This window comes from Erinaceus europaeus, chromosome 8 (assembly GCF_950295315.1).
Source record: "Erinaceus europaeus chromosome 8, mEriEur2.1, whole genome shotgun sequence".
Taxonomy (NCBI): domain Eukaryota; kingdom Metazoa; phylum Chordata; class Mammalia; order Eulipotyphla; family Erinaceidae; genus Erinaceus; species Erinaceus europaeus.
This window is the reverse complement of record NC_080169.1, coordinates 66,169,236-66,183,643: the sequence shown is the minus strand read 5'-3', so window position 1 is coordinate 66,183,643 and position 14,408 is coordinate 66,169,236. Positions and strand designations below refer to the sequence as shown.

Below are 14,408 nucleotides of genomic sequence, written 5' to 3'. Positions count from 1 at the left end.
TACTTCCACTTATCAATTATGGTTATGTGCCCAGAAATGTCTTTCTATTTATCCTTTGTGAAACCTTACTCATTCTTTAAGAACCAGATCAAATATCACTTCCTCAGTGAAATCATTCATGACTTCCCCCAGATAGTTAATCACTCACATTACCATTATCCCAAAGAGTTCTGTACACATTCTGAAATTAAAAATATGTAATGTAAATATTTGTTTATCTGAAGTTGCCATTGTGTTTGTCTGTCTTCTGGTAAATAAAGAGCTATTTGATATATGAATTAATGATCATATTATTTTGTGTCTATAATACTATGGATTAAATTTTATAATAAGAATTTACTTCTCTTGAATCTCAAAATTGTACATCTGAGAGTCGGGCAGTAGTGCAGCAGGTTAAGCACAGGTGGCACAAAGTGCAAGGGCCCACATAAGAATCCTGGTTGGAGCCTCAGGCTCCCTACCTGCAGGGGAGTCACTTCACAAGCAGTGAAGCAGGTCTGCAAGTGTCTATCTTTCTCTCCCCCTCTGTCTTCCCCTCCTCTCTCGAATTATCTCTGTCCTATACAACAACAATGACCTACAACCTCAATAATAACTACAACAATAAAACAAGGGTAACAAAAGGGAATAAATAATTTTTTAATTCTACATCTATAACTGTCTGCAAGCACATACTACTAAACATATCTCTTGTTATTAAACATTTTTGACCCATCAGTTCCTTCAAGTTCTGGCTCAGTTATCCCTTTCTTATTTAGATTTAATTTACCATCTGACTTAAATAGGAATTTCTACCCTCCGTTTTCTTTTTTTTAAATATTTGTTTATTTATTCCCCTTTGTTGCCCTTTTTTATTATTGTAGTTATTATTGTTGTTAATGTCATTGTTGTTGGATAGGACAGAGAGAAATGGAGAGAGGAGGGGAAGACAGAGAGGGGGAGAGAAAGATAGACACCTGCAGACCTGCTTCACTGCTTGTGAAGCAACTTCCCTGCAGGTGGGGAGCCAGTCTAGCCTCCATTTCCCTATGACTTATTTTTTATTAGTACTTATCTTTGTAATATATTATAAAAATGTTTAAAGTATAGCTATATGGTGGAAAACAACATTTAGTTACTGTAATGTAAACTTTATAAGGACAAGCATGTATTTTTTTCCAAGTATACATCTCTTGGACCTGGAAGACTACCAGATTCGATGGTTATTTGAAATAATAACAATATGACACAAACTTTGGCAAGATTCTTACATTGTCTATTTTTTTAATTCAGCATCACATAAAACTGAAACAGATAAAAGTGAACTTATTTGATTTATGAAATTAAATGGATTCCCAAATGTCATCAATATAGATTCCATGGTTTCTCTAAAGACATGGAAAGATAAATAGCTAGCTAGATGAATATATAGATGCATATACTTATATATCTTTCACTTCATTCTAGAATGCTGTTTAATGAATTAAACAACTATAGTTTTTTAAGCATTTTAAAGAAATCAAATCTAGAAAAAACAACAGAAGGGTATGCTGAAAACAAGCAATTAATTTGTGTGTTCTGGCTAAGCAAGGAAGAACAGAGGGGGTTGGGGGGAGGAAAGAAGGTTGGCTCTGTACTCACCCTGTGAGTCACCGGTTGTGTGTCTGAACAAAATAGAACTTCTGTGAGTAATTCAAGCTCTTCTGAATCAATGATTTAAGTAAACCTTGGAGAAAATGAAAGTTTATATTAGTTTTTTTATTATTACTTAGTCTAATAACCAGGACACACTAGTTGATCTATTAATTTTTTAATTTAAAATACCAAACTAATACATGTAGGTTTAAGATTATAAAGTAACAGTCTATTCTCTAGTCAATATGCTTACAATAGACTTTATTTTAGTGAAACTAAAAACTCAAGAGTATTTTTACTGTTTGCTAACTTGGTGGGTTTTTCATTAACTTCTTTTGTGGAATATTCAAAATATTCAGAAAGTACTTTTTTTTAATTACACAAATTTACCCTGAGGAAATTTTATATAGTATATGACACTCTGTTTTTGACTTTGTCACTCTTAAATAGAATGTTTATGTGGATAAATGGAAGACCAAGGAGGGAAATCAAAGGCAAATAAATTATATTCCCCCTGATGCTTTCCTAAAATGTTCTTTAGAAAGTTTCACTGTTTATTTAGTTGGGAGATGTAGGGCTCAAATTCTTAAAATTATTGACAAGTATGTGGGTCATGTCCCTTCAACCTCTTACAAAATGATACTGGAAAGCATTTTGTTGAGATTTAAATTCCATTCCTTAAGAATCAGAGCTAGTTACAGGAGTCCTTCAACTTGCTGAGGCTATAGTAAGAAAAGAAAATCTAAAGGACTAAAAAGCTCACTTGGATGGTGTGCTTGCTTTATTATTGGCATGACCCAGATTTGAGCCCAGGATCCCAATGAAATAAAGAAAGTTTTGGTATTGTGTTGTCTTCCTGTCTTATTATTTCTGTTCTCTGTCTGCATAAAGTTGGCCTGGTGGAGTGATGAAACCTGAAGCCCCAGTGACAATTCTCCTCTACTGCAAATGTGTGTGTGTGTGTGTGTGTGTGTGTGTGTGTGTGTGTGTGTTAGTGTGTGTGTGTGTGTGTGCTTGCGCGCACGTGTGCGAGTGTGTGTGTGTAGATATAGATAGATATAGATATATAGATATATGAATATATAACCATTAAATTAAAGTATATAAATGAATGAGTGAGTACATACAACTAGAGGGTGGATTTAAAAGAAAAACATGGAACAAGAAGATACTTTTTTGGAGCATAAGGGAATATAATTATCTATTTCTGCCTTCTCTTATGATTACAAAAATGAAGATTATGAATGGATATGCTGGAAATTTCCTTCCATCCCTGGACAATTCCAAGATAAATTTTACTAATTTGATGGGATAAAGAATTGGAATTTTAAAAAATATTTTATTTATTTTATTTTTGAGAGAAATGCAGAGAGAGATGGAGAGAGACACAGAGAGAAACACCAGAGCTCTGCTCAGCTCTGGATGATGGTGGTACAGGAGACTGAACCTGGGATTTAGGAGCCTCAGGCATGAGAGTCAGTTTGCACAACCATTATGCTATCTCTCCCCACCCCAGAATTGGAATTTGTTTACTATTTAATGTCATTTATAGTTTCTTCAAACCCCTCATTTTCTTTTCTTTAAAATGAAGATAATATTTTTTTTCTTTTTTCTTTTTTATTATTAGGTAGAGACAGAGAAAAATTGAGACTGGGGTGAGATAGAAAGGAAGAGAGATACCTGCAGCAACCTTTAGCCCGGCCTCACTTCTCCTGAAACTTTCCCCCTGCAAGTAGGTATCAAGGGCTTGAACTCAAGTCCTTGGGCACTGTAATTTATGCGCTGTGCTACCACCTGGCATGGAAGATAACATTTTTTCTATTAAAATTATTAACTACTGACATATATAAGATATATATGACTTTTCCTGACTTTTAGAGGTGCAAATACACTTAACTCCATCACCATCCTTGTTTACTGAATGGAAATGAACTCTTTTATTTTTACTTCAGTATCGCTTTACTGAGGAAATATTTATTGAACCAATTGTTATCGCAAGGGTACATCTCAACAGTTTTTTGTTTTATTTTGGTTTTTTTTTGTTTTGTTTTGTTTTTGCCTCCAGGGTAATTCCTGGGGCTCGGCGCCTGCACCACAACTCCACTGCTCCTGGAGGCCTTTTTTTCCCTTTTGTTGCCCTTGTTGTTTTATCTTTGTTGTGGTTATTATTATTGTTGTCATTGATGTCGTTCTTGTTGTATAGGACAGAGGGAAATGGAGAGAGGAAGGGAAGATAGAGAGGAGGAGAGAAAGATAGACACCTGCAGATCTGCTTCACTGCTTGTGAAGCAGCATCCCTGCAGGTGGAGGGCCGGGGGCTTGAACATGGATCCTTATATCAATCCTCGTGCTTTGCACCATGTGCACTTAATCCACTGGGCTACATCCCTATGCCCACATCTCCACATTTTCTAAAGATAGTTGTCAGTATATCTCACTCTCCACCAAGTCATCCTGTTTCATCTGATGGCTTTAGGTTCTTGACCTCCCTTCTTCTGAGTCCCTAGACTTGCTGCAATAGACTATGAAGCTGAGGGAGTCTATACTTCTAAGGTACAGGAGATAGTTTTTATCACTCTTGGTGTTTTCTGTTTTGGCCATTACATGCATTGAAAATGCATCACTTACATCACTGGCTCAGTGAAATAGCTCACTCAGGTACTGTGCTTAAGCCATGTGTGAAACACAGATTCAGGCCCAGTCCCCACTTATTGCGGGAAGCTTTGATACAAAGCTTTTGGTACAGCTTTGGTATCTTTCATTCTCTTTGCCTCTAATAAAAATTTTACATGGTCATGTTTCCCCAATTAGCAATGCCATGTTTTAATCCATGTTCTGCTTTATATGATATTTCTACTTTCTTGTGAGTAGAAAGTCTCTAAGACAGAAAGAGTGATATAGGAGGTAGGACAATGAATAAAGTGTTGGACTTTCCAACATGCCCTGAGTTTCATCTCAGTCAGTACATGTGCCAGACTGAAGTCTGGTTGTCTCTCTCTCTCCTCCTATCTTTCTCATCCATCCAACAATCAATAATCTCTTAACAAATACAGAAGGAAAGTACAATTGTCTCAAAGAATAATTACATTTGAGGGACTAGAGATAGAAGGTGCTACAACACCACAGGAAACTTTATTGCTATGTTCTCTCTCCTTCTCTGTCTCTCTATAGCTCTAACTGTAGCTGAAAAAGTCATAACCTAGAAAATCTCCCTGTAGGCATGTTTCCCAGGACCCACATCTATGGTAATCTCTGCCTGACTTTAATAGCTAGCGTGAAGTTGGATAAAAAATAAAACATTGAGAAAATGGTGTCAGAGTAGAGAAAAGGGCTAAGAAGTTGGATTAGAGCAGAGAGTAGCTCCTATTCTTGAAAAATATTCTGTGGATAGAATTAACTGTTTATGGGTGCCGGGCAGTAGCACACTGGATTAAGCACGTATACTGTGAAGCCCTAGGACCTGTACAAGAATCCTGGTTGGAATCCCAGGATCCCCACCTGCAGGAAGGTTAATTCACAAGCAGTGAAGCAAATCTGCAGATTAGTTTATCTTCTCCTCCACTCTTAGTATCTCTCTGGCCTATGCAATAACAACAGCAGCAGCAACAACAATAATAAAAACAACAGCAACAACAATAATGGAAAAACAAAACAAAACCAAAAAAAGGCTGCCAGTGTAGGCACTGACCCCCAGTGATAACCCTCGAGACTAAATAAATAAATAAATAAATATTTACCTCCATCCACTTGACCCAGGGCATAAATAATATATATATTGCACCTATTGGTCTGAACTCACAGCTCATGGTCACAGCTGGGACTCATTTCGGCTGTACTCATTTCGGTTGAGGACCAGTCTTCTTTAGGTGATAGGGTAGGGAACCCAGCCTCCCTTTGGAGACTGGGACTGTCCCTATCATTGCTGCTCTATAGTGAGGGCAAGGTTCTGAGAGCGCTCACAAAAGGGCTTGTGATGAAGTTCCTGATAAAAGTGACTAATGATGATGCAGAGAAGGATCCACTAGAAGTCTACGTCTGTCATATTTGTGTGGGAATCCAAGGATTCCCTAACTAGGGCCTCAGATGATGAGGTGGTGAGATATTGGCCAAAAAGGCCATTATTAAGTTACCCAGTCTCTTGCCCTTACCTTACTTTTGTAGTCGTTTCTTGATGTGATGACCTTGGACTCCTCCAAGTTGTCTAAGCATTTAGTGTCATTTGTTGAACCCAACAAGAATTTACTTTGGGGGGATCTGTCCTCTTTGGGATGTTCTGTTAGATAGCTAAACTAATTCAGTCTAAGTCTAAACAATTAGAGAATTTATGATGCCTTCTTTAGGCACCTCAACTAGGATTCCAGGTTTAGTAGGTCTAAGTATAATCATCAAGGACTAGTGAATACTATTACTTGAGTTACAGAATTCCCCCTTGCTTATGGATACATGTATATCTGTACCTGATACCCTAAGCACTACCCCATATCTAGTATCCATTTGATGATGTGTCATCTAACATAGATATTGGTAGTCCCATTTGTTAGGAAAGATCTCACCTGGTTTGGAGAGTTGAAAGTTTGAATCTCGGACTCAGAATCTCTGGTTACAGTCCACTGTAAAAGTTCAGTAGCAGCATAATGTGGGGTGGCAGCTCTAGTAGAAACTTGGTGGATGTTAACATAGGTGGTATATTGTTAAGGAATCAGAGAGAAAAAATATCAGGAAGTATGGGCATAGTCCTAGATGTTCCAAGACTAGAAGATATGAGCATCTTAAAGAAAAATCAACAAGGCAGAACCAACAAAGATACAAGAGAATTGAATGAAGAGATTGACAGACTAGACCTCTTGGACATTTTCAGACTCCTTCACCACAAAAAACTGGAATACACCTTCTTTTCAAATCCACACATCACATACTCAAGGATAGACCACATGTTAATCCACAAAGACAGCATAAATAAATTCAAGAGCATCAAAATCATCCCAAGTATCTTCTCAGACCACAGTGGAGTAAAACTAACATTTAACAACAAGCAGAAAAATATTAAAAGACACAGAATTTGGAAACTAAACAACATACTCCTTAAGAACCACTGGGTCAGAGACTCACTCAAGCAGGAAATTCAAATGTTCCTGGAAACAAATGAAAATGAAAACACAACCTATCAAAATATTTGGGACACAGCTAAAGCAGTACTAAGAGGGAAACTTATAGCCATACAATCACATATTAAACACCAAGAAAAAGCTCAAATGAACGACCTTACTGCACACCTCAAGGACTTAGAGGAAGAGGAACAAAGGAACCTTAAAGCAACCAGAAGGACAGAATTCACTAAAATTAGAGCAGAAATAAACAACATCGAAAATAAAAGACCCATACAAAAGATCAATGAAGCCAAATGTTGGTTCTTTGAAAGATTAAACAAAATTGACAACCCCCTAGCCAGACTCACCAAACAGAAAAGAGAGAAGACTCAACTTAATAGAATTCTAAACGATGCAGGAGATATCACAACTGACACCACAGAAATCCAGAGAATCCTGTGAAACTTCTATGAAGAACTATACGCCACCAAGCTAGAGAATCTAGAAGAAATGGAAAATTCCTAGATGCATATGCCCTTCCAAAACTGAACCAAACAGAACTACAAAATCTAAATGCACCAATCACAGACAAAGAAATTTAAACCATTATTAAGAATCTTCCCAACAACAAAAGTCCTGGACCAGATGGCTTCACAAACGAATTCTACAAAACTTTCAGGAAATAGTTAGTACCCATACTTCTTAAGCTTTTCCATAAGATTGAAGAAATAGGAATACTCCCTTCCACCTTCTATGAAGCCAACATCACCCTGATACCAAAAGCTGATAGGGAAACAACAAAAGAGGAAAACTACAGACCAATATCTCTGATGAACATAGATGCCAAAATATTAAACAAGATCATGGCCAACCGGATACAACAACATATCAAAAGATTGTTCATCACGACCAAGTGGGATTCATCTCAGGAATGCAAGGCTGGTTCAACATCCATAAGTCAATCAATGTCATTCACCAAAACAATAAAAGCAAAGGCAAAAACCACATGATTATCTCAATAGATGCAGAGAAAGCCTTTGACAAAATCCAACACCCATTCATGCTCAAAACTCAACAAAAATGGGAATAGATGAGAAATTCCTCAAGATAGTGGAGTCTATATATAGCAAACCTACAGCCAACATTATACTCAATGGACAGAAGCTGAAAGCATTCCCCCTCAGATCGAGGACTAGACAGGGTTGTCCACTGTCACCATTACTCTTCAACATAGTATTGGAAATTCTTGCCATAGCAATCAGGCAAGAGAAAGAAATCAAAGGAATACAGATTGGAAGGGAAGAGGTCAAGCTCTCACTATTTGCAGACGATATGATAGTATACATAGAAAAACCTAAAGAATCCAGCAGAAAACTACTGGAAGTTATTGGGCAATATAGCAAGGTATCAGGCTACAAAATCAATGTTCAAAAATCAGTAGCATTTCTTTATGCAAACACTAAATCTGAAGAAGAAGACATCCAGAAATCACTCCCATTTACTGTTTCAGCAAAATCAATTAAATACCTAAGAATAGAGTTGACCAAGGAAGTGAAAGACTTGTATACTTAAAACTATGAGTCGCTACTCAAGGAAATAGAAATGGATACCAAGAAATGTAAAGATATCCCATGCTCATGGATTGGAAGAATAAATGTCATCAAAATGAATATTCTCCCCAGAGCCATATACAATTTTAATGCAATACCCATCAAAGTTCCACCAAGCTTCTTTAATAGAATAGAACAAACACTACAATCATTTATCTGGAACCTGAAAACACCTAGAATTGCCAAAACCATCTTAAGGAAAAGAAACAGAAATGGAGGCATCACACTCCCAGATCTCAAACTATATTATAAAGCCATCATCATCAAAACAGCATGGTACTGGAACAAAAATAGGCACACAGACCAGTGGAACAGAATTGAAAGCTCAGAAATAAATCCCCACACCTATGGACATCTAATCTTTGATAAGGGTGCCCAAAGGATTAAATGGAAAAAGGAGGATCGCTTCAATAAATGGTGCTGGGAAAACTGGGTTGTAACATGCAAAAGAATAAAATTGAACCACTTTATCTCACCAGAAACAAAAATCAACTCCAAATGGATCAAAGACCTAGATGTCAAACCAGAAACAATCAAATACTTAGAGGAAAACATTGGTAAAACACTTTCCCACCTACACCTCAAGGACATCTTTGATGAATCAAACCCAATTTCAAGGAAGACTAAAGCAGAAACAAACCAATGGGACTACATCAAATTGAAAAACTTCTGCACAGCCAAAGAAACTATCACACAAACAAAGAGACCCCTCACAGAATGGGAGAAGATCTTCACATGCCATACATCAGACAAGAGACTAATCACCAAAATATATAAAAAGCTCAGCAAACTTAGCACCAACAAAGCAAATGACCCCATCCATAAATGGGCAGAGGATATGAACAAAACGTTCACCTCAGAGGAGATCCAAAAGTCTAACAAACATATAAAAAACTGCTCTGGGTCACTGATTGTCAGAGAAATGGAAATTAAGACAACACTAAGATACCACCTCACTCCTGTAAGAATGGCATACATCAAAAAGGACAGCAGCAACAAATGCTGGAGAGGCTGTGGTGACAGAGGAAGCCTTTTGCATTGCTGGTGGGAATGTAAATTGGTCCAGCCTCTGTGGAGAGCAGTCTGGAAAACTCTCAGAAGGCTAGACATGGACCTTCCATATGATCCAGTAATTCCTCTCCTGGCGTTATAACCCAAGGACTCCATAACACTCAACCAAAAAGAGGTGTGTACTCCTATGTTCATAGCAGCATAATTCACGATAGCTAAAACCTGGAAGCAACCCAGGTGCCCAACAACAGATGAGTGGCTATATATATATGTGGTATATATACACATATATATGTGGTATATATACACAATGGAATACTATACAGCTATCAAGAACAATGAATCCATCGTCTCTGACCCATCTTGGACAGAGCTAGAAGGAATTAATTTATGTGAGCTAAGTCAGAAAGATAAAGATGAGTATGGGATGATCCCACTCATCAACAGTAGTTGAGTAAGCAGATCAGAAAGGGAAACTAAAAGCAGGACCTGACCAAATTGTAAGTAGGGCACCAAAGTAAAAGCCCTGTGGTGAGGGGTAGACATGCAGCTTCCTGGGCCATTGGGGGGTGGGAGTGGGTGGGAGGGATGGGTCACAGTCTTTTGGTGTGTGGGAATGGTGTTTATGTACACTTCTAGTAAAATGTAGTCATATAAATCACTAGTTAATTAATATGAGATGGGGAAAATTAATTGAATGTCTCGAAGTTTTTTAAAACATAGACTGAATCTATTTAATATATAGGCTGTATATTTGATAGGCGGACTCTCTCAAAAGCCTAGACCAAGTAGATCAGAAGCATCCAATAGCACAGCTATATACAAGATACTGGGTACTGTACAGCAAACCCTAACAAAAGTTAATTGGGTTAACTTTTCAAAGTTAACCCAATTACCAAATAATGTGATGATAACATTAACTATCGATTGTCTTTTGGAACCCTAAGACAGCAGGAACCTCACATCTCCACTATAGAGCCTCTACTTCCCCCAGTCCTGGAACCCTTGGATAGGGCCCACTTTCCCGTATGCCTCTCCCAATCCATATAAAATAATATTTCATCTGCTGATCACAGCCTAATCAATGCAACAATGGCCACCTCAACATGCTTCACTTCAGACTGTGTCCAGAGACTTCACGTGTGGAATGACAACCCTTCAGCTTCATTACTCAGGTGAGACCTTTCCTTCCATAGTATACTCTAATTCCATCTCAGGTGGTTCACTTTCTAACAAAGCCCCAAAACCTAGATATACACCAGTTTCTGTGAGAGAGAGCATATGTTCACACATATCCATAAACTACTGCAAAATATATACCTGAAAGCAGAAGTACACTAGAGTTTGCAGTGAGTACCTCCCTAATACTTCCTCTCCACTATTCCAAGCTTTGGGTCCATGATTGCTCAACAATTTGTTTGGCTTTGTATGTTAACTCTCTTTTCAGTCACCTGGTTCCAGATGTCATCCAGATGCCAGCCAGGTTTCCCTGAAGACCCCATCAATGTGGCCTGGAGCTCAGCTTCCCCAAAGACCCACCCTACTAGGGAAAGAGAGAGGCAGACTGGGAGTATGTACTGACCAGTCAACACACATGTTCAGCGGGGAAGCAATTACAGAAGCCAGACCTTCCACCTTCTACAACCCACAATGACCATGCTCCCAGAGGGATAGAGAGTGGGAAAGCTATCAGGGTAGGGGATGGGATATGGAGATTGGGTGGAGGTAATTGTGTGGAGTTGTACCCCTCCTACCCTATGGTTTTGTTAATTAATCCTTTTTTTTTCCTACTTAATCCTTTCTTAAATTAAAAAAAAAAAAAGTCTGTGCCCACTCTCCACACACACCCCCTGGGTAACCATGATAGTTTCTATAATCTAGATATGGGTTATATTTAGTTTGTTTTAAATATATGTGTTCAGTTCTCTAAATTCCATATATGAGTAAAACCATCCAGTGGTTTTATTTTCTTCCTTGCTTGCTTCACTATGCATAATGTTCTCTAGTTCCATCCATTTTATCCCAAAGGATGTCAAATCAACTTTTTTTTATTGCAGAGTAGTGCTTCAATGAGTATGTGTCCCATAACATTTTTTTTCCCTCCAGGGTTATTGCTGGGCTCGGTGCCTGCACCATGAACCCACCGCTCCTGGAGGCCATTTTTCCCCCTTTTGTTGCCCTTGTTGTTGTAGCCTCATTGTGGTTATTATTATTGCCATTGTTGATGTTGTTCGTTGTTGGATAGGACAGAGAGAAATGGAGAGAGGAGGGGAAGACAGAGAGGGGGAGAGAAAGATAGACACCTGCAGACTCGCTTCACTGCCTGTGAAGCAACTCCCCTGCAGGTGGGGAGCCAAGGGCTCGAACCGGATCTTTAGTTGTTCCTTGCGCTTTGCGTCACATGCGCTTAACCCACTGTGCCACCGCCCGGCCCCCATGTCCCATAACATTTTTATCCACTCATCTGCTTCCAAAATTATGGCTATTGTTAACAGTGCAGCTATGAATGTGGGGTACATATATTCCTTCAATTAGTGTTATTATCTCTTTTGAATAAATGTGTAGGAGTGGAATTGCTGGATCATAAATTACTTCCATCTGTATTTGTTTAAGGATTTTTCATACTGTTCTCCATAGTGGTTGTATCAGTTTGCATTCCCACCATTAGTGTAGTAGAGTTCCTTTCTCTCCACATCTTTCCAACATTATCCTCTCCTGTTTTGTTGATGAAGGCCAACCTCACAGGTGTGAGTTGGTATCTCAATGTGGTGTTAAATTGCATTTCTCTAGTGATGAGTGAATTAGAGCATTTGTGCATATGTCTGTGGGCCATGTGTATCTCTTTTTTAGAGAACTGTCTATTTATATCTTCTGCCCAGTTTTTTATTGGGTTGTTCTTTCTTTGTGGAGCTGACTGAGTTCTTTATAGATGTTTGATATCAAACACTTGTCTATAGTTTGGTGTGAAAATATGTCCTCCCTGTTGCAAGGTTTCCTGTGTATCTTTTATGGAATTTTCTTTTGATGTTTTTTTTAAATTTGATATAGTCCATTTGTTCAGTCTTGTGTTTGTTTCCCTTGCCCATGAGGTGAAGTCTCTAAATACATCTTTAGTGTTAATGTCATGAAATATTTCATGGATATATTTTCTATATATTTTATACCTTCAGGTCTAATATCCAGATCTGTGATCCATTTTGAGTTAATTTTCATGTTTGGTGTTATTTGGTGGTCTAGTTTCATTTTTCTAAATGTGACTGTATAGCTCTGCCAACACACCTGTTTAAGAGTTCTTCATTTCCCTCATAGGGCAGATTTGACCCCTTTTGGCCACTTTGTCATTATGAGGTGCCTATATACATATAGGTTAAGTTCTGGACTCTCTATCCTACTCCACTGGTCCATATGACCATTTTTGTTGCAATGCTACACTGTTTTAAGTACTACTGCTTTGTAGTGTAATCTGAAGTCGGGTATTGTGATGCTTCCTTTTTTTTTCCCCCTTCAGAGTGCTTTTGCTATTCATGACATTTTAAAGTTCCACATGAATTTTTAAATAATTGTTCCATGTTCTTGAAATATGTCATTGAGATTTTAGTAGGAATTGTATTGAATCTATAGATTGCTTTTGGCAGAATTGCCATTTAATGATATTTATTCTCCCAATCCATGAACAGGGGATGTTCCTCCATTTCTTTGTGTCATCATCTATTTCTTTTAACAATGTTTTATAGTTTTCCTTGAAAAGGTTCTTTACATCCTTTGTTAGATTATTCTTAGGGATCTATTTTTTTTATTAAATTGTAAATGGGATTGTTTGCTTCAGTTTTGTTTCTTCTGACCCATCTTTTTCATAGAGAAATGCCACAGATATGTGGGTATTAATTTTGTAGTCTGCTACTTCAGTGAAGTTATTGATGATTTCTAGTAATTTCTTGGCAGTGTTTCTGGGGTCCTCTAGGTATATCAACACATAATCTGCAAATAATGATAGTGTAAGTTCATCCTCTCCAATTTGGATTTCTTTGATATCTATTTCTTGTCTAATTTTTATAACAAGGACTTCTAGGACTATGTTGAGTAAAAGTTTTGAGAGTGGGCATCCTTCTCTAGTTCTTGATTTTAGGGAAAATGCTTTCAGTTTTTCCCCATTGACTATGATGCTAGCCAAGGATATATCATATATAGCCTTTCTTATGTTGAGGAATTTTCCTTCCACTTGCAGTTTCTTGAGGGCTTTTATCATAAATTGATGTTGGACATTGTCAAATGTTTTTTCTACATCAACTGATAAAATCATGTAATTTTTATCTTTCTTTTTATTGATATAGTGGGTTACATTGATTAACTTGCAGATGTTGAACCATCCATTTCCCAGGGATGAATACTACTTTGTCTTGTGGATTAACTCTTAATATGTTGCTGGATTTGATTAGCCAAGATTTTGTTGAGGATCTTTACATAAATGTTCATCTAGGATATCAGTTTATATATTTTTTTTCTTGGTGGGGTCTTTTCCTGTTTTGGGGATCAGGGTGATGTTATCCTCATAGAATGTGTTCAGGAGAATGAGTGTTAGTTATTTGAATGTTTTGTAAAATTGATTTCCATGTTTTCAACATGGAAAGTTCTCAATTGTTATTAAGGACTGTCACCAGATAAGTCAGTTACTCTCTGCATTATCAGTGCACTTATAAAAGTCATCAAGTTTCTGTCGTATAACTCCTACGTTAAATATAGACATATTGAAACAGAATTGATTTTATGCTGTGTGGGTTGTATTTGATGAAATTCATTGACAGTTACTCACGAACTCACCTACTCTTGCTACAAGGCCTTTTGTTTGCCAGACTGCTGAAGGGTACCATCTTCACTTATCTTTGCCCTTTTCCCACTATATCTGCCACTATCTTTGAATCATTTGTTGGATTTTGCTATGTCTAAAAAAAAAAAAAAATAAGAGCATCTGAAAACTAGACAGTATATATTCCTTTGGGATCTCAAATTTATACAATATTTTATTACAAAATGGGGAAAAGGCTGTTAGAGTTGTATCCAGTATAAGGAAATCAAAATTTTACTGCTA

General features: G+C 37.5%; 1 pseudogene; it reads right to left on the bottom strand.

Moving 5' to 3' along the window:
* LOC132539723 (cadherin-related family member 3-like) overlaps window positions 1-14,408 on the bottom strand; it is a 208,172-nt pseudogene that overhangs the window by 130,145 nt on the left and 63,619 nt on the right.